General features: G+C 31.1%; 1 long non-coding RNA gene across 1 annotated transcript; it reads right to left on the bottom strand.

The window, feature by feature from the left end:
• Nucleotides 1-551: 551 nt before the first annotated feature.
• On the bottom strand, nucleotides 552-1,563 carry LOC129317891 (uncharacterized). The gene is made up of 3 exons (XR_008595083.1): nucleotides 1,469-1,563; nucleotides 1,267-1,338; nucleotides 552-619 (listed from the first exon to the last, which is right to left on the bottom strand). It is a non-coding gene; the product is annotated as an uncharacterized LOC129317891 (long non-coding RNA).
• Nucleotides 1,564-22,095: the final 20,532 nt, after the last annotated feature.

A 22,095-nucleotide genomic window follows, 5' to 3' on the forward strand; every position in this document is an offset into this window, starting at 1 on the left:
AGCCCACGAAGGTAAATAACCAAACACAGCTGAAGCCATGAAACAAACATGAGTGCAAAGCCCAAGAATAACCAATGGGAAAGCAAAGCGCACGAACAACCAATGTGAGAACAAAGCCCACGATACAAACTAGCTAGTTATGAACCACAACGCTATGGGCTAATAGAACTGTCGTTAGTAGCAGTGTTTTATTTAGAGTCCTCTTAAAAATCACATTTTGAACATGTGAGAAAAATAATCACTTTTTGAAATACAATTTACATTTTCAATATCTAACTCACATGAATCATTTCAACTTTCAATTTAATACTTGTTGAAAATAATATTTCATAAATAATGTACAAGCTTGCTTTAATTGAGTAACCAAGAATTTCTAAATTTTAATAAATCAAAAATGATTTGATAAATCTTGGAATTATATTTCTTGAGGAAATAAATGTGCATATCATCAACATTCCATAATTTCCAAAACTAAGGTAATTCACAAGAGTAAAATATTTCAGTAAAAGTCTATTAAAATAAATTAAAGGGAATGCTATTCACTTACTCATTGAAGTTCCCAATTCCCCAAAGATACTCTTCCTTTAATTCTTGTCAGGGTCCTGTTCTTCCACACACCCTATAAGGATATAAATAAATATAATTTTAATAAATTTTCATTTATTATATAATTTCAACTAACCATCATCGTATAAAATTTCAAAACTAAATTTATGCTTTAGAGATGGTCCCAATATTATCATTCATGGTTTCCTCTAATTTGTCCTAACCATGCCAATCTATTTTTCTTGAGACAAAATTTTCTCTCAGGCTTTGCACCAAATACATTAGGCGCATTATTTCTACCCATTTGATTTAAAACATCCGATAATTTACCAATAACCATTCTAATCCCAAGAACCAATAAAATTTCAAATACTCACAAATTCAAGTTTAATTCCTCTAACAAGCATTGTAACAAATATCTTATAGGCACACATTTCAAATTTTCACACCTAAGCTCTTCTCTTTCAAATCCATTCTAACAACTATTCAAGATCAACCAACCCAATAAAATTGACTTAGCTTAAATATTTTGAGCCATATATAATTCATTACTAAGCCTCAAGATAGATTTTCTAGCTCAATTTGAATTTCTTTCTTCTCCCATATTCAGCATGGGTAGTAGAAGCACCAGAGAGAAATTTATAATCTAAACAATATCATCCCAACCGCTCACACGCATAGATTATACAAAGAGAAGGAGGAGAGATCGAAGCTTCTGACCTTAGATGAACCAACACGCATGGACAGAGGAAGGAGGAAGCAACTTCAAACAGTGAAGAAGGAAGGACTACACTGTGAATGAAGAAAAAGAGTGAGCATATTAGTGACCAAAAAATAAGCAAGAGGAAGAAAATCTTAGCTCACCCAAAGCATTTACACTCACACGAAACAACAATGTGGAAGAAAGAGAGACTAGGCATACTTGAAGCAGTGACAGAGGCAGATGAATAGCTATGAAATAGGGGAAGAACTCGCAAATGAGGTGGATGAACCAGCGATAGGTGCACCTACGACGGCAACCCATGGCAGGGAAAAAAGTTGGTCAGAGCTCTCCATATCTCTCTACTCTGGAATAATCAAAAATGGAAGAAGGAAGTATGTAAAAAAAATCTGATAGAGATAAGGGTAGTTTTGTAATTTTGGGAAGCAAGAAAACAAAATAAAATCCCTTTTTTGTCTCAGCCAAATTCAAACCTCTGACCTATAGGAAGAATGTTTGCTTAGTTCCCTTCTTGTTTTATATATTCCAAAAATTAATATAATTATTATTAAAACACAAAGTCATATATTTAATTTTTTTTTAGAATACTTGGGTTATTACAATAATACCGTATTTTACTTATTGATCATTAGTTGACAAAAAAATTACAGGTGACCTAAAACTTTAAGGAATTTAATCAATATTAATTTTTTTGTAATTTATAATTTGGATGAATATTTATAAATAATAATATTTAAATTATTAAGTATTAAAATATTTAATATTTTAATAATATTTTTTAAATTTCATTTTAACAAGCTTTGAAGGTACCCAACATTTCTAGAAAAAGAATTTAGAGGCAAATTAATATCAAAGTACATGGTCAGAGTCCTACTTATCACTATGTGTGGGCCCCATGCACATACCATGTTACAAGAAAATGGTATAGTAAATAGGTATACCATGTTAGAAGGGGTTTTTGCTCATTCAAAAAATGTTTCAAAGGAAAACTTATCCCACTTATCAATATAAGATGCTTAACACTTTTCAAAAATAAGTTAATGGATAAAAATGAACCTTAACCCTCAACGTTATAAATAAGATCCACTTGCAACTTCCTATTTATAAAGGAGCTTTCATGTCACAAGGCTATAAGATTATTAGCTTGCTTTATATATATATATATATATATATGTTCTCCCACCAGACCATAATATATGATAATTTCTAGGAGCCTTATTTGGTTCATAATATAGGACAGTAGATAATCTTTTATAATTATTTTTTTAATCATACCCCTACTTCATTTATACTCTTTTTTTTTTAAGATAATGCATTAAAATTTTAATTGTCATTATTAAGACAATTATATATATATATATATATTTAATAAGAGTATAATTGAAAAGATATAAACTATTTTAAGATATTGCTATTTAACCTAACTTTTTTTGAGAGCAGTGAAGTAGTTATGATGTCTCATACTATAGTCTAAAGGGAGTATATATACTCTAGGTTTCACAACCCAATACTAAGGGTATGACTGGCACAGAATATGAGATAAACTCACATTTCATAAGCCTTAATCAACCAGATATTAAGATAAAATATCGATAAATAATCCCTACTAGTAAAAAAATCAATAATATAGATATATATATATATATATATATATAATTATAAGGTTGATAAAATTTTAAACATTTTATAGAAATTTTGGCAGAGTCTCTCCTATAATTAAGATCTCCTAAAATTTTTATAGTAGTAAAACATATCAGTCAAAACCAAAAAAGAGTTTGGCTCCATACCAATAGATTTTACAATAGCAAAATAAGTCTAGGACCTTACTATGATATATGTGGAGTACTAAGTTACAATTTACATAATACAATATATATTTTCTTCAACAAAATTACTAACATGTGCTTCCGTTCTTCCAAAAAGCACTAAAACCCCTCAATGATCTATAAGAATCGCAGTGTCAATTTCAATATCTGAGGCTAAAGAAAATCTTTTGGTGAGTATCGTCCTAAACAAAATTCTTGATAAAACATGTAAAAGTAGTAATTAATAAAATTTAATATAAAACAAATCAATGAAAAATTAAAACACATATTTTAACTAGCAATAAATGACAAAGTTTCTCAACAATATAACTGTAAAAATAAAAAAATAATTTTCAAATTTATTAGGTTATGAAGAACCATACAACTCATAACATCATATAAAAGGAATTCAAATTATGATATAACCAAGAAAAAATGTTTGTAAATAATTAATATAAAACAATAAATTTTTAAATTCAATCTAGGAGAGAATTTATCATATAAAATCATATGCAATCAAACAACAATTTGTTTAATAAAATAAATTTAAAAATAATAAGTTTCCAAAAATTTACTTTTTAATGGGACTTTATCAGAACGATTAACAAGTGTGGATGCAAAATCCATGAGGGTAAGTAACCAACAAGTGTGAACACACAATCTATGAGGGTAAATAACTGACAAGCGCAGCTCAAAGCTATGAAAACAAGTGCAAGCATAAAGCCTACAAAAATAAGCATGAGTACCATCATCACAAATAATCATCCCTTCATTCCACATGCATTGATTGTCGCATGGGACTAGCACCTTCTAAGCATCTTGCTAGCTAGATATACCATGGCATGCCGAGGGCCAACAGAACTACTATTAGCATCCAACATTCTGAACTTAGTCCCTCTAATTAAATCAAGCTTGCATGGAGTTCAAACATTCATTGAAAATCATTTTTTTCAAAATATAATATTCAACTATCAATTTTTTTTCAATTTTCTCCATGCGCGAATCACCGTATTAATAACTATAACATAAATAATAAAATTTAAACAAAAAATGATTAGAATAAATATTCTATTAATAATGTGTCAGATCCAAATATTCCTTAACGATATCATAATTCTTAATGATTTTAAAGCAAATTCCATAATAAATCAATTAATATAAAAATGAGGTAAGTAAAAAAAATTGTATGAGTCTTAAAATTAAAATTGATGAGAATATTTATACAACTTATAAAGGAATAACATAAAAATTTAACTAAATAAATCTTATAACCACTTTGTAAAAAAAATTAATTGGGACATTACTTACTCATCTGATAGTTTTTCAATAATTCTAAAACTTATTCCTTTTCAACTTCTCACTTATATCTCAAATGATTCTATAATTTTTCTAATAAATAAATTGTAATTCTAAAATCACTTATCAAGTAATTTTTAAGTACTTGGTGACATTTAAATTCAATCCAAAATAACATTACAACCTAAAATATACAATTATAAGTTCATTATCAATTTAATAATCTATCAACAACCCAACTAAAGCAAGAGAAGACATTTCCATCTTTTTTGTACCTTCTTAAGCTTAATAAAATGACACAACTGCCATTTAATTTAACATAATTACTCCAGGTACTTTAGGACCCCAATTTAATCTTTTAAATCACTACTTACACATCTTCCTTTAAAACTAATAATATGAAAATTGAACAACTTGCATTTAGCCAAGCTCCTCACTTAAACATCTCAAGTTTAGCACCACATTACCTATAAACACAAACAATCACATACATACATAACTAAACTTCTATTTAAAAATTAACTATTTTAATTCAACCAAATTATTCTTTTTGAGACATTTTAACAAATACTTTCTAGGCATCCTAACTGACCCTTAAATAAATATTTTCTTAGCCCTCTTTTAACAATATCTTTTTCTTCTTCTTTGCCGTTTTTTTTTTTTAATACTTCCAAGTTTTAATTTGCCAAGAGCACAATCCAATCTAATTTAACTTTCAAACCAAATTCCATTTAGAGGCAAGTTCCAATAAATCATCCTAATTTGAATATGTAAGCAAGCACTCATTCAACCAACAGCACCCAAAATAAAAGAGGAATATTGGCATACCGTAGGACAAAGAAACAAGGAAACAAGTGGTTTAATTCAAATGATTCTTCATGGAAGCCAGAATGGCAAGGATGCCAACTCAGATTCAATGGCAACCGAAGGGAGGAGGCGAGCTGAACGAAAATTGAGGGAGCTGAGGGTTGAAACTTTCACAGTCAACAACAATGAAACAAGAAGAGAAGATGAGCTTACACACACCTACACGCAACAGCCAGCAGCTGAAAGGGAAGAAAAATGAAGAACAAACACACCTACGCACACGCAGACACAAGACAGAGGAGGACGATAGGTAAACGTGAAGCAGCGGCAGAAATTACTGCAACTCTAGATGGCAAAGAGATGAGCAAGACGACAGCGAGATTCGGCGAGCAAAGGAGAATCGTGACAGCAAGGAGGGCAGTCCGACAGTGAGGGATGAATTTGACGGTGAAGAGAGAAGAAGAGAAAGATGTCGGTGAAGAAGAAATTGAACGCAAAAATGCTGTGTTTTCTTTCGCACCGAAGAAGATAAATCTGATCAAACGATAAAATGGGAAAAATTACAATAAAGGGCACAAGGAAACTACAAGAAAGGCACAACATTTTATTATAATTTAAAACAAAATAAAGCCAAATTTTTGCTCAGTAGAATCAAAACTCTAGATTTTCAACAAAATTATTCCAATAAACTTCTACTCTCCATTTGCAACAGAATTTTAACAATTAGATTAAATAAAATATTAATTAGTAGAGAAATTTATTTAATTTAAAATATAGGGTCATTACACTAGGTGTAGGAACCACGTCTAAAGGAGAGGCCTTCCCATAATGTCACAATTCTAAAGCCATCCTCAATACTGATGTCACTGAAGAGTTGAACAAGTTAGAATTCAAAAATTTGAATTTCAATCTTCCTTCTAGTCCATTTTAAATTAAATGACACTATTAGCTATTTTAATAAGATTAAGAAAATTAGTTCTAATTAGTTTAATGTAAATCTTCTTTACAATTTTTCAAAATCACCCTTTGCTTGATAGATTAGCTCATTAGAGAAGGAAGAAAGGATGGAAAAGCTATCAATTAAGCTAAGAGTTAAAGAGACAAGGGTATTGTTTTTTTTTTTTTTAACAAAAACATTTAAGTGAGCCGAGTGTTAGGAGTTGAATAGGGTCGGGAAATGTCTCTAAACTCAAGAAATGATTATAAAGACACTTATTAATCGCTCACCTTGTGGGTTATGGGCATCCATCAAGAAGGACATTTTTGAAAATGAGTTATAAATATTTTATTAAATTTTATGAAGGATCTTGTCTTAAGGATAAGTGGATATCACTATAAAAAAAATGGCTTTTGGTGGTGACTTTTAGCGGTGACAAAAAGAAGTCACCACCAAAGGATTACTTTTGGCGGCAATAATTAGAAGTCACTGCTAAAAGTAGACCTTTTGTTGTGACCATTGGAAATTGTGCCCTAGGGCCAATATTGTACTATGCATATTGTTATTTAATGAATTTCTCTTTTATTATCATATCAATTACATGTTTACTATGATAACTGTATCCTTAGACAAAATATAGTGATTATCCTAAATGTCTCTAATCAGTTCTTTATGAGGGATTATAAATGAAACAAGATTAGTGTGACTTTGATTAATTATAGAGATACAAATCAAATTCATAGACACTTGAAAGAGTATAAGGTGTTGACTGACCCACTATAAAAAAGCTACATGGTATAAGTTATAAGCTTATCTCATATGTAACTATATCACTAAGTCCTTTGATTTGAGATCATCATGGATTCCAACATGATGACCACTGAACTTTGACCTAGTCAAAAATCACATTTGACTGGGTGACCATAAAGGCTATGATTGAGTTTAGTGACATTCATGCAGAAGAAAATGGTTGGTCAAGATAGAATTTGTCCCTCACATAGAATTTTCATAACTGATGTGAAAAGTCTCTAAATAAAAATAATTTTTTTTTAAAATAAATTTTTAACAACGGTCATATAGAAAATTGTTGTGAAAAAACTTTCCACAACAGTTATATGCAAATAACCATTGTGGAAAGTACAAATAACTGTTGTGGAAAGTAACTTTCTACAAGGGTTATTTGTAGATAACCGTTGTTAAAAGTATATTTTTTTAAAAAAAATTGTTTGTTTTTCTATACAACCAGAATTTAAAACCTTTAAATATACATAATTAATCTAACATTAATGGCAATGTAAACTGAGCATTCAAACAATTTAAATACCTAAATTCATTTATACAAACACCCCACTATCATAAAATATAAATTTGAAAATTAAAATAAAGATTTGAAGGCACAAATTCATCTATTAAAATATCTAACTATACAAATATTCAATAAAATCAACCATCTATAGTACCAATATTCAATAAAAATTGACAAAAATAAATAAAAATAAAGACTTATGGTAGAGTTTGTAAGGACTCTCTAATGAAAGAGGAAGACGGAAGAAAATGAGAATCACCCACACCTGTAAGTTGAAATGGCAAGGTGAAGAGAAATGTGGAAGCTTTAAGTGAGAAAGAAAGAAGAGAGAAAAGAAGAGTTCACTCACAGATCTGAAAAGGTTGAGAAAAAATATACCTGAAGAGTCATTCAACCAAATAATGGAGGAGGAGGAAGATGGAAGAACATAAACAGAAAATGTATTAGAAGAAGATCATCAACAATGGAAGAAGGAAGGAAAGAAAATGCAGAAAAGGACCTCCATACGAAACCCACTAACCTCTAAAATACTCAAAATAGTGAACAATGGTGAATAGAGAATGGTGGACAACAATCGCTGGCAAACTAACAGAGAATGGCATGAGTCGACAGCAATAACAGTGAAAGGTTAGACCTTTTTAATAGTTTATGGGTGTGTGAGAGTTGTTTTCTGAAAAAAGGGAAGAGTAAAAGACACTAAAACACAAAATAGGGTGTTGAATTAAGTAAAAAAAGAGAAACAACGTCAATTATTAAAACAACCGATGTTGTTTGAACTTTTTACATCGGTTTTTATAAAAAACCGATGTAAAAAGTTATAATTTTTTTATTTTTTTATTTTTTGAAAAAGTTTTCCATGTCGGTTATTCAAAGAACTGACATGGAAAGTTTAATTTTTTTATTTTTTTATTTTGTGAAGTTTTTCACGTCGGTTTTGAAAAAAAGCCGACGTGAAAAGTTTGTTTTGTTTTGTTTTTAAAAGTTTTCTACGTTAGTTTTCTATATAATAGACATGAAAAAAAATTTTAATTGGTTTTTTATATAACTGATGTTAGAACTCTTGCAGACAATTACATGTATGCCACTGCCTTTTTTTATTACAGTTTTTTATAAAACCAATGTTAATTAGTGACGTAAAAAGCTTATTTTCTAGTAATGAAAGGAGAATGACAATTCTATATCTCATACTTGACTGAAATATTATGTGACAAAAAGGATGTGATATGGTTACATGATAGGTTACATCAAATCATTAATCCCCATATAAATTGGGTAGTTGTAATGTCTTGCTAGAGGCTCTTTGTGATTTATGGGCTAATAGCATAAACCTACTACTAACTTCATATGGGTCTACAAGGTCGCACACAACAATTGTCTAACTTGAGCTATAATGTCCAAGTTTATTGAATTTAGAATATGTCTAGATTCAATGAATGAAATATAAAGTGAATAAATTTTATATATATATATATATATACACATATATACATATATATATTTGAATATTTATTTGATAAATATTTATATAAAATATAAAATTTGAAATGCAATTATATATATATTTTTGAAATATATATATATATATGTATATATAATCGTGAATATATATAATATAATATGCATATGTGATATATATATATATATATATATATTATTGTGTTAGTTTTAAATTTAATTTTATATAATAGATTAAATTTAATAATTAAATGATATGATATTCTATCATATCAGTTTTATAGTTTGAATTTATAAGATAAATTTAAATTAGATATAATATTATAGATTTTATTTATGACATAAATTTAATCTAAATTTTAATTGGCTCTTCAAAAAGAAGGCAAAAACCTTAATCTATATATAATAGATATAAGGGGACATGCAAGATAGAGAGTTAGAAAAGTTCTAATGGCCAAACACTTTGAGAGCTACAAAACACTCTAGAGAAAGAAAAACTAACATTCAAAGAAAAAATGAATGCTGAGAGTACTAGCATGCTATTTGAGTTGGAGAACTATTCGTGTGGATACCGGTAGAGGAAGCAAATCTACGTTATCAACTCTTGAGATCTAAACTCTTGAAAGGAACACATATCAAGTTGAAAAAATTAAAAGGTAACTCTTCTATCTATATTGACTTAAATGAGTTCATTCAGTCCATATCAGGATAGAAATTTTAAAATTTTAATCTTTCACTGCGCCTCCCTATCTAAAGGCGACAACCAATAAAAGTCAATTTTTAGTGGTGACATTTAATTGTTGCCACCGAAGGCCCCCTTTTAGCTAGGGTGATATTTAATTGTTGCCACTAAAAATCATTTTTAGCGATGATAAAAAGTATTTTTATAAAAAATAATTAAAAATTAAAAAATTTTATGTAATGGCTTTTAGTGGCGACATTATTTTCATAAAAAATAATTAAAAAATTTAAAAAAAATTATGTAATTACTTTTTAGCTAAGTATTTTTATAAAAAATAATTTAGCTAATTACTTTTAACGGTGACAAACTGTCACTGCCAAAAGTATTTTTATAAAAAATAATAAAAAAATAAAAAATAATTTATGTGATTACATTTAGTGGTGACAAACAATCGCCGTCAAAAGTATTTTTATAAAAAATAATTAAAAATTAAAAATAATTTATTTAATTACTTTTCATGGCCATAATTTGTCACTGCTAAAAATATTTTCATAAAAAATAATTAAAAAAAGTAAAAATATTTTATGAATACTTTTAGTGGCAAAATTTGATGCCACTAGAGGTTATTTATATCTAGAATGAGAAATAAATAACATTGAAATGTTAAAGTTATACATAAATATTAGGATGTTAAAGTCATATGATGTTACAAGATGCAAATAGCATTGTAGACTACCTGACACATTGCACACTTTATACTTGGCTTGGTATACAAATGGTGTCTACTTCATTTGCTGAGCTTTACTTTTCACTACCATAGGATTATTTAAATAAGATGCTCCATATTGATGGTTATTTAAAATAAGCAACAAATAAAATAGGTAGAGAATACTTGATGGTTTTTTTTGAATTATGGATGAAATTGTTTATAAACTTATTAAAGTTTGTTTGTTTTAAATTGTAAAGTTATTAGAAAGTATTCTCTATTAATTTTAGATTGACTCTCTCAAAGAAACTTTAATAAAAGTCTAAACTAATTTAGGTCGAGTCAAGATAAGATTCCTTCTATTTTAATTATGAAATATCCACTTAGATTTATAACTTGGAGTTTTGTATTTATCATCTACTTTGAGTTTATCACATGTCCACCCATTTCCTATCTCAAAGATAATAAAGAATAATTGTCCAAAATGATTATTAACAAAATTTATATGATTAAAATAATTTTTTTATCAAAAAATTTTTAAAATAATTGAAAAGTTGTAGATAAAATTTATTTTATGACGTGTGGCAGGTAATGTGGCATAAGGTATCAGATGACGTGGCATAAGGAGATGCTAATGTAGCATAAGATGGCTTTTTTATTTTTTTAAAAAAGTTGACTTTTGGCGACGACAAAAAGTCATTGCTAAAGGTTTCTAACAATGACTTTTCACTACTAAAGGGTCATCATAGTCACCACCAAAAACTATTAGCGACAAGACTTTTGGTGGCGACCCTTTGACGGCAAAAAGTCACCCTTAAAAACCTTTAGCGGTGACTTTTAGACTTTTGGCGGTGACAAAACAATCATTTTTTTGTGGTGTTATATGATATTGTAAATAGGGCGGAAAGGAATAAGCAATCCTAATTAAGAAGAAATGACAAGTAAGAATCTGAAAAGAAGATTAATGCCAAATTAGGATTTAAAACTAAAGTTTCTAAGTTTAGTATTATTTCTTCCATGTTTTAGTACTAAAAATCATGATTTGACATTAGTCTTCTTATAAGGTCCTTACTTGTCATTCTTCTTAACTATTAACTTATTATTTAGAACCCAATATTTGAATGATAGCAATTAATTTTGTTGAAATTTCATTGAGGTAGGTATAATATATACTCAGACCGATTTTTAGGATTAAGCTCTTACATCATTATGCTTAAATTCTACACTCAATATAGCTTTTTAAAGTAAAGCACAATTTTATTAAGGGCCAAACAACAAGAAACATTAAGCATGGAGCAAAATCAACATAATAAATTGATTTAATATACAAATATGAATGTTCAATACATATTTTCTAAAAAACTGGACACAGGTAATGAGATTACTAGATAATAAAGGTGAAGAGAGGGAAAGGGACGATATGGGGAGACATATAACTAGTCCTATGCATATGTGTGTGTATACGTATGTATATATAAGCCACATTCCAGGAAAAATTGATAATCTTTATTATAAATTGCTTTGAATAAAAAATTGGACTTCCAATTTTACCCTCTCTATTGGTCTATTTCTTTCTTTGTTGGTTTTTCCCCAGAAATATCAATAATTTAACTATGTTTTTTTTTATTTTGGTGAATTAGTTAAAAATGACTTGTATATAGAATCAAACACAGTAAATAAGAGTATAATAATCAAGAAAAAAGTTGATCAACTGGCATTGAATGTCTTAAACAATAATAATTTCATAACACAGGGAGTATACAAACACACACATGTATTATTTACAGTACTTATTCATGATATCCCTAAAAGGAGAATATTACACATGAGTGAGTGGCAAGCATCCTTATTTCAACATACACACAAAGTCATATACAATATAAGCTTTATTTAGGTTTCCTATGATGACACGATCATCAACTAATTGGCAATGGGTGGCTTGTACTTTGGAGGTGGCTTGTAATTTGGTGGAACCTCATCATGTGCTTCAGTTTTATGCTCATTCTTCAAAGTGATTTGTGGCTTGACTCTTAATGGTGAGTTGTTTAGTAGTGGTGGTGAAAAAGGTGGTGATTTAACCTATCGACACAATATTGATGTAGAATCTCTAACAAATTGAGGCCCTTTGTGTTGGTTGATTGATGGCTTCACATGAGGAAGAGAGATTGCTGGGATCAGAAGAAACACAACTAATAACAAATTAGGAAGCATCTTAATTGCTTAAGGTTTATTTCTCTCTAGTTTAGAATGTCGATAGCACAGCTAGGAGTTTTCTAGCCTTTATATAGTGTTGCAACTTGCAAATTCCATGCCGTCACTAACATGTTTGAAAAAGTTTTCAAGGGTCATAGCAGTTATTTTCAATATTGAAGAACTAAAAAGGTATTCAATAGGTCGGGGTGTTCATGAAACTTGCATGGTTGGATGTAGTTTAGTAAAAATAATATAAAATTTAAAGAATGTGTATTCAAAATAAAAATATTGAAGAAAATATTTATTCATGCATCTTAATACATGGCAAGTTTATGATTAATCCCACCAACATTATAATAAAATACTATTTGTTTTCATAACAATTACCAAGATTTACAAGGATATTTTAGCCTAAACTTTTCAATTTTAGACATAATTATTATGATTAACAAACATTCTTAAACTATGTGAGTTTGTTAAATTTTGCTTATATTTAAAAATGGAGGGAGTATATCACATTAATTGTGTAACCAAACTAATAGAAGCTTCCATAATTAATAAAAATTACCATTAATCACAAGAGATATAAAAACATAAAATAGTATTGTTCTAGGCCATTGAGATTTAAAAAAAAAAGTGAAAAATTGATTCTTGATCAATTTTATCGATTTTCATTGGTTTTGACTCACTCTGTTTTGGTTAATTCACTTTTCCTCTTGTTCTTGTGATTACCTGGACCAAACTAAGGGCTAGGTATTGGTCAGACCAGCCATTCCTATTCAATTCTAACAATCATGGTTTTATTTCCAAGCCATTTGATGACCCATTTGGGATCAAGATTGAAGTTTGAGTATAGAGAAATTTTGATTCCACCTTTATCATTGAAGATTTGAGTAGATTGGAATTCAAATTTTGAATTTCAATACTTATCAACTATTTTCCTATGATTAAAAAAATAGCTACAATTTGTTAAATACCGACAAAAACAAAATTTAATTTACAACTTTTCAAAATCACCATTGATTAATAGAATAGTTCATTAGGGAGGGGAGAAAAGATAGAAAACTATCAATTAAGCTAGGAGTTAAAGAGAGACAAAGGTGTTTTTTAAAAATGAATTATAAATTTTTTATTACTTTCTTAAAAATCTTAAAGGACCAGTAAATATTATCTTATGAATAGGAGTAAAGGAGTATTTAATTCAAAATTATGATTTAGAGCCCACTTGATTCATAATAGTTAATTTAGAAAAAAAATTTCTACACTTTGATGTTATAATCATACATATTAATTTTGGGAGAATGAAATTTAAAACCCTCTCAAGGAAATTTTTTGCAATAAAGGCCCGTTAGTTTTGTATCAAGTATTGTTTTGTAAAACATGTATATGTTGTTATTAAGAGCTAAGCTATAACATCTGAAAATTTTTATACAACAAATTTAATTTAAAATAAAATATTTATAATTAAACTAAAATTAAGAATAATTTTAGAGGTCCAGAGTTTAAATTTTACTTAATAAAAGTTTAATTTTAATTGATTTTTAATTATGGGAAAAATACCAAAGTTAGCTTAGGCTTTTGTATTATAATAAGAAATATTAGGCTCTTCTTTATAATTTTTCCCAAATTTCCAAAGTCTTTTTAAAAAGGAAATCGACACAGAAATGAAGAAACAAATGAGACATAGAAACAAACATAGAGTAGGAAGAGAAATAGAGGAAACAACAAGAGAAAAATAAGAGAGGAAACTAGGGCTCGAATTTAGGAGGCTTTATGATAGTTGCAAGCTCGGCCACGCAATAGGTAAACTCCCTACCTCAACTCTCTTCCTTTCCTCTTAGTTTTCTTAAGTTTTTGGAATAGGTAAATTTTAAATTTTGATACCAAAAGCATTATTCTTATAAGTTCTGGTTTCTTTAGGTCCTAGGGAGGTTGTTTTAAGTTTCTATATAGTGCTCTAATATTTTGAGTGGATAATTGAATGAAAAAGAGAGTTTTAGGACAAAAATTAAACTCCAAGGGATTGGATTTTCTTCTTAAATAGTTTAATATATAGACCATTGGGATGGATTATAGCTCATTGACTCATGTTGTGTGGTATGAATTATAGTTTTTTTTTATGCTATTTGCCATGATAAGTGATATGAATCACTTATATGTTGTAGGGATTTTTGATGGAATTTATTTGGAAGTTAAAGGATAAGCCAAGTTATATTTTTATACAAGGGGAACCCTTTTGGTATAAAAGGGTTGAGGTAATAAGGAAATTTATATTACTTATTTCTTTGTTTAGCTATTTTTGAATAGATAATATTATCTAGCATGCATTACATGTTTTAAACAATTGAAGCAAATAAAATATGTTTTAGAAGGGTTTATGGGGTATTGCTTTAATAATAATGTATATATGTTTACTAAGTATTTAATAATGATATTATTTATGGAAATAAAATTATTGACATGCATTGTGGTCATAAAAATGAGGAGTTGCACTTATGAACTGCAACTAAGTTTGGTACCTTAGAAAAGCTAAGGAACCACTTAAGAGATGAATTATGAGTGTTATACTACCTTAATGTATTGAAGTGTCAATACTTAGGAAAGGTAGAAAAGGGTAGGAGGCATGTTCTCGGTAGGAGTTTACCAATGGGGAGATGTGGTTTTGTGATACTATATGGCTCACTGTCAGTACTCAATGTTGCCTTTCATGTTGTGGGCTCAATACACTAAAGTGATTAGTGAATTGAGTGTTTGACACCTCTCATTAGGGGAGGAAATCTGACATATGAAGTATGAGGTTGAGTGCCTAAGCTAAGGTAGCCCTCACATGGAGAGTAAGTCAAGCTGGCTTTGAGAAGGAGTTATATTTGACTGCTCAGGATTCAAGTCGAAGAGGCACTGGCAGTTTGGTAGATCAGATCATGCCTTGATTTATATTTTGTGCTTATGGAGGCACATTGGGCATAAGGTTTACCTATAAGTTAAAGAGTGTCAAGGGCATTTTGTTGGTTAGGAAAGGCCATATTAGCCTATCTCATGCATTAAACATTTTAATTAGTTAATTATAAGTTATTTTGAATCTATTATTTATTTACTTGACTATAACTTTCCTTGTAATAAGGAATATTGATTTCTCTATTACTGAGACTGTAGTTGTCTCACCTCTTTCTTTACAATATTTCTAACTCATTTTTAGAGAAATTAGTATAGAATGGAAGGTAAGAGTTATACGTAGCTTACCTCACAAGTTACCTATCTGAATCGCCTTTCACCGCTCCAAAATGACTTAACCTAACTCCTCAGTCCTTCTCCTCTCTTTATCTCGTGTGTTACTTAATTTCTCTCCTTTAAAATTTCTGAAATTCCATGACTTATAAAGGAAAATTTTAGTCCATGTGTTGCAGCACATGCAGCACGAGCCACGGTATGTGGCATAGTGAGATTTATTCTCACCATGCGCGCTTTCTTTAACTCAAAACATACTCCTATCACCCATATCTATTCATCCAACACACAAATATAAGATTAAGAAATTCAAAATACCAATTAATCATCCAAATTTCTAATCCTACACTAATTTTCATTTCTCCCTCGGTTAACCTCTAAACTTAGGATTAAAAAATTCAAGATGTTACAGTTCTTCCCTCTTTTTAAGAAATTTTCCCTCAAAATTCATAAAGACATAAATATATACCTACAGAAATAGGTAAGGGTATTGTTGCCTCATCCCATCCTCTATCTCCCAGGTAGCATCACCAGGAGCCATGCCTTACCAAAAAACTTTAACTAATCGTATAGTCTTGTTCCTTAATTACTTCTTTTTCACATCGATAATTCGCTCTGGCTCAACCTTATAGGTTAAATTCTCCTGGAGTTCAATCTCCTCTGGTTCTATCACTTGTAAAGGATCATGTTGATATTTCTTGAGTTGTGACACGTGAAACACCTCATGCATACCCCATAATTGTGGTGGCAAAGCAATTCTGTAGGCAACTGGTCCAATTCTCTCCAGAATCTCGAAAGAACCAATAAATCTAGGAGTCAATTTCTTAGCTCTTATTGATCTCCTGATTCCTGTCAATAGTGTAACCTTCAGAAACATATAGTCTCCCATTAAGAATTCTAGCGGCCTTCTACGCCTATTCGCATAACTCTTTTGCCTACTCTGTGCCGTTAACAGCTTTTACCTAACCAACTCAATCTTTTGAGTTGTTTGATCCAGAATATCTGGTCTGCCTGATCAACTCTGTCCAATAAAGAGGCGATTTGCATTTTTTCCCATACAAGGCCTCATATGGTGCCATTTGTATACTGGAGTGGTAACTGTTATTATAACCAAACTTAGCCAAAGGGAGATGGCTATCTGAGTTACCTTTCAACTCTAACACACAGGCTCTCAGCATATCCTCTAAGGTCTGTATAGTCCATTTTGACTGCCCATCAGTTTGTGGATGATACACCATACTGAATCTCAACTCAGTACCCATGGCATACTGTAAAGCTCCCCAAAACTTAGAAGTAAATCTTGGATCTCTATCAAAAATTATATTCTTCGACACACCATGTAACCTTACTATTTCTTGGATATAGATCTTTGCCAATTTTTCTAGAGAATCTCTAATCCGAATGGCTAAGAAATGAGCCAATTTAGTAAGTCTATCGACTATAACCCAAATAGTATCATGTCTAGATTGAGTTCTTGGTAACCCAATTATAAAATCCATAGAAATGCTCTCCCATTTCCACATAGGAATATCTAACAGTTGCAACATTATTACTAGTCTTTAGTGCTCTATCTTAACCTTTTGACAAGTTAAACACCGAGTCACAAACTCCATTATATCTTTCTTCATACCTGGCCACTACCAATACCACTTCACATCCTGGTATATCTTTGTAGCTCCCGAATGGATTGTGTAATTGCTACAGTGAGCTTTATTCAAGATAACCTTTCTCAGATCTACATCATCAGGTACACAAATCCTATCTAGATTAACCACAAAACCATCATTATTGAATCCAAACTTAATAGCTTAATCTACTTCAATCTCTTCTCTAACCTTTAAAAGACTCTCATCTTCTAGTTGTGCCATTCTCAATTCCTTCTAGAAATCATTGTTAATCTTAATGGAATAGGCACCAATTAATGCCTTCAATGGCGCATTCTACTGTTACTCAATGAATGACTCCATCAATCGGTATTCCTTAACCATAAGATTTACCACATGCAAGGTCTTTCGGCTCAAAGCATTAGCAACCACATTAGCTTTACCCAGATGGTATTTCAATTCAAAATTATAATCTTTAAGAATTTCCATCCACCTTCTTTACCTTATATTTAGTTCCTTTTGATCCACCAGATATTTCAAATTCTTATGGTCACTAAACACAGTAAACACTGCACGATACAGGTAATGGCGTCAAATCTTTAAAGCAAACACCATTGCTACAAGCTTTAAATTATGCGCAGGATAGTTCTTCTCATGTGGTCTCAATTGTTATGAAGCATAGGCTACAACTCGACTATCTTGCATTAACATGCAACCAAGACCTTTTAAAAATGCATTAGTGTATACCTCGTAAGGTAACCTTAGATTAGGGATAATTAACACTGGTGCTGTGGTTAATTTCTCTTTCAGCTTCCCAAATGTCACTTCACACTGATCGTCCCATATATAAGGCTGATCCTTTCAAGTTAGTTTAGTCAAAGAAGAAGCTATCTGGGAAAATCCTTGCTTAGATCATCAATCATACATAGCTAATCTCAAAAAACTATGTATCTCTATAACTAAACTAGGACATTTCCATTTCAACACTGCATCAACCTTATGTGGATCTACTAAAATTTCATCCGCAAACACCATGTGTCATAAAAATCTCACTTCTTTTAACTAAAACTCATACTTACTAAGCTTGGCATACAACTTTTTGTCTTTTAGAATCTGTAGTACCGTTCTCAAATGCCTTGCATGTTGCTCCTCATTCTCAAAATAGATCAAGATGTCATCTATAAAGACTACTACAAACCGATCCAAGTACGGCCTAAAAGATTTGATTCATATAGTCCATGAACACTGCTGGCGTATTAGTCAGACCAAATGGCATAACCAAAAATTCATAATGGCCGTACTTAGTCTTAAAAGTTGTCTTAGGTACATGTAGTGCACAACTCTTAACTGATGATACCTTGACCTCAAATCAATCTTTAAAAAGACTAAGGCACTAGCCAATTGATCTAAAAGATCATCTATCCTTGGTAGAGGATACTTGTTCTTTACAGTTACCTTATTCAATTGTCGGTAATCGATGCACAGTTGCAAACTACCATCCTTCTTTCTCACAAACAATACTGGTGATCCCCAGGGTGATATACTTGGTCTGATAAATACTTTCTCTAGTAAATCTTCAATCTCCCTCTTTAGCTCAGCCAATTCTGATGGTGACATTCTATAAGGAGCCTTTGATATTGGTTTAGTCCTAGGAACTAAAATCAATTGAGAACTCAACTTCCTTTTCAAGAAGTAATCCAGTATTTCTTTTAAAAATACATATAAAAACTCACTTACTACCCCAATCTTCTCAATCCCATCTTTATACACTGTATTGGCTGTAAAGAATATCATATAAGCATCACAACCTTGCCTAATCAACTTCTCAGCACTTACTACTAATAAAAAATTAGATTGCTCCAAAGATTCCACAGCTGCACACAACACTGGTAATGAAACCACCCTTTTGGCATAATCAAGTATAGCATTATTTGCTGCTAGCTAATCCATACCAATTACCATATTTATTCCTCTCAAAGGAATACAAATCAAATCAATCTTGTAAACTCTATCCTCAAATTGAATCTTTATATTCTGATAAGCTTGACTTATAATACTAGACGATCCAAAAGGTGTCATCACTTTAATGAGCATAGACAATTCTTGTAAAGACAATTTCAATCTATTTACACATTCCTTAAATACAAAAGAATGGGTAGCACCCAAATCAAACAATGCTTCGACTTTGTGACCATTAACAAAAAGAATATTTCTGATCAAGTTTGGAGATGCTCTAGCCTCTTCTAGTGTAACCATGAATACTCAGGCAGGAACTATAAATCTCGACTTAGTCCCCTCAACTTTGCCTTCTAGGTATTACCTTGCTATATGACCCAACTTACAGCAGTTGTAGCAAGCCCAACATCTTCTCGGATGAGATCTACCACATATGTTGTACTGGGGCATCCTTCCAGTACTCAAAGTCAGAGTTGGAACATTCGATGCTTGCCTCAAAGACTGTGGAGGCCTAATTCTCATACCTCCACCCCTCTACATTGACCTTCTATGCACAGGTCAAGACTACAATCCTCGACTAAAACCTCTTCTTATAGAAGAACTAGAACTGCCCATACTAAACCTAGGCCTCTTTGAGATTCCATCAGCTAGACCTAAATAAGATGAAAATCTTCCCATACTATCTCACCTCTTTTCAGCATCTGCCTTTCTACCACGCCTAGCTACTCCCTTTAGCTTGTGGCACATCTCCTCATATGTTGTCACATTAGGCAATGCTATCTGTTGCCAGTACTCGGGTCTCATTTTTTCAAGTAATCTCTCAGCTTTCCATTTCGAGTCATTACTATATTGAAGATATATGGAATAAGCTGATAAGTCATTAAATCTTCTTATGAAGTCTTCCTCATCCAGGTCTCCCTGCCTAAAAGCATGAAATTCCTCTTCCTTCTCAGTTCTGAATGAGACTAGAAAGTATTAATCAAAGAATACTCTCTTGAACTCATCTCAGCTCAATTGAATATGACTAGTTGGTCTCACAGATTCTCACCACCTCTTAGCTACGCTAACCAACTACATCATGGCCAAGATAATTTTCTACTTTGAAGTACAGATCACCACCTCAAAGATGGTTTTCATTCGTTCTATCCACAATTCTTCTTCACCTTCCCTCATACTTCCATCAAATATTGGGAGGTTAAATCAAACGAACATCTTCCAAGCACGATCAATAGATAGATTAGTGACAGGAATCTCTGGTCTACTACCTGAATTTTGAGATAGTCCAGGTCTACTATGTGCTTCCTGCACTAAAATATTCTAAGCTTCAACTCTTTCTTCTTGCTCTCTACCCCTTAGGATCGTGTCATGATCCCTAACAGTTTGTCTTATGTCAACCACCATACCCCTAAGCTCTTCTAGTAGCTCAAAACGTCTATCCCTTTGTGGCTAAACTAGTTGAACTTCTAGCTCCCGCTCTTCCTCTACAACCCATCTAGATAATGTGGTTCTCACACGAGTGCCTCTTATACTGTACTATTTTCTCCCCTCTTAAGGATGAAAATATAAAACATAACGGGAAATAAGGAAAGATTATGTCATGAACAAGATAACTTGCTACATTTCTAAATGAATGCATCAAACAGAATTAGGTCTCGAATCTGATAGCAAAATGTAACCTTCTCTCATATATCCACTCACTATAAGAGAAGATTACAGTGTTACCACTACCCCACATCAATCACGATAATCAATTTTCATTTCAAAAGCTTCTATCGAAGACTTATTTTATAAATTTGATCAGTTCACGACACAATCAGAGAAAAACATAGCGAAAGTAAATCATAGACCTCAATTATATGGTAGACATAACCCACTAGCATTCCTATTCCAATTGCATGCATTTCATCACAAAAAAAAAACTAAATTTTAGTTCGTGCACCACAGTGGGCAGTTAGTGCACCGCGACATGTGTCATCATGCGCCGCGGCACGCCTGTATGAATTTCTATTATCACTTTGATAGTAAAAATTATAAACTTCCAGCTTGCACCATTTTCACATATGACATCTAATTGGAATGATTCAAGCACCCACATGAAGCTTAGCTCATATACTAACTAATAAGATAGATTTGGACATAATCTAATGGTCTGATAAAAATTTAGACACCCAAGTAGACAAAGTCACTTTTTTTGAAAATTTTGTGCACCCAAATGATCAAATCGATCCCTTACTCTCATTAGACCACAATGGGCCTTAAACCAAGTTCAAAAGGATCTAATACACTTGATTGACAATAATTATTCACAATCATACTCATATATCAAAATTTGACCCCTCTACAGCCAATTTCCACAATTCACTAACTTAACATACTTTGCCATTTCTTAGCATAACCTAGCCCACTTGGCTATTTCTCAACTCATACATATGCAATCATATTCATAATACAATCTTAACCCCCAAATTACTCATTTCATCATAATTTATCCCTTGGCTTAAGATTCACCAACATAAACAACTATTTCAATACAACCATACTCAAATCATAGCCCTTTTGTCTCAAACAACACCTATACACATAATCAGGCTTGATTTCACAAAAACTTAGTTCAATACATGCATGCAACCCTATGGCAACTCATATACACTTATACATATATAATCTCAATTGAGTTCATTACAAAACCTCAAAGTACACAGCTTCTCAACTAAAGCTGGTCTAGACTCTCTTCCCTTGCCCTGATCACTTCTTGGTCCTGTAAACATGTAACTATTGGGGTGAGATAAAAATCTCAGTAACAGAATAACTTACTCTTGTTGACTATCACATGTAACAATATGAAAGTAAACATAA

Source organism: Prosopis cineraria, unplaced genomic scaffold (assembly GCF_029017545.1).
Source record: "Prosopis cineraria cultivar Desert tree isolate PC_DT_omini unplaced genomic scaffold, ASM2901754v1 PC8, whole genome shotgun sequence".
NCBI lineage: Eukaryota > Viridiplantae > Streptophyta > Magnoliopsida > Fabales > Fabaceae > Prosopis > Prosopis cineraria.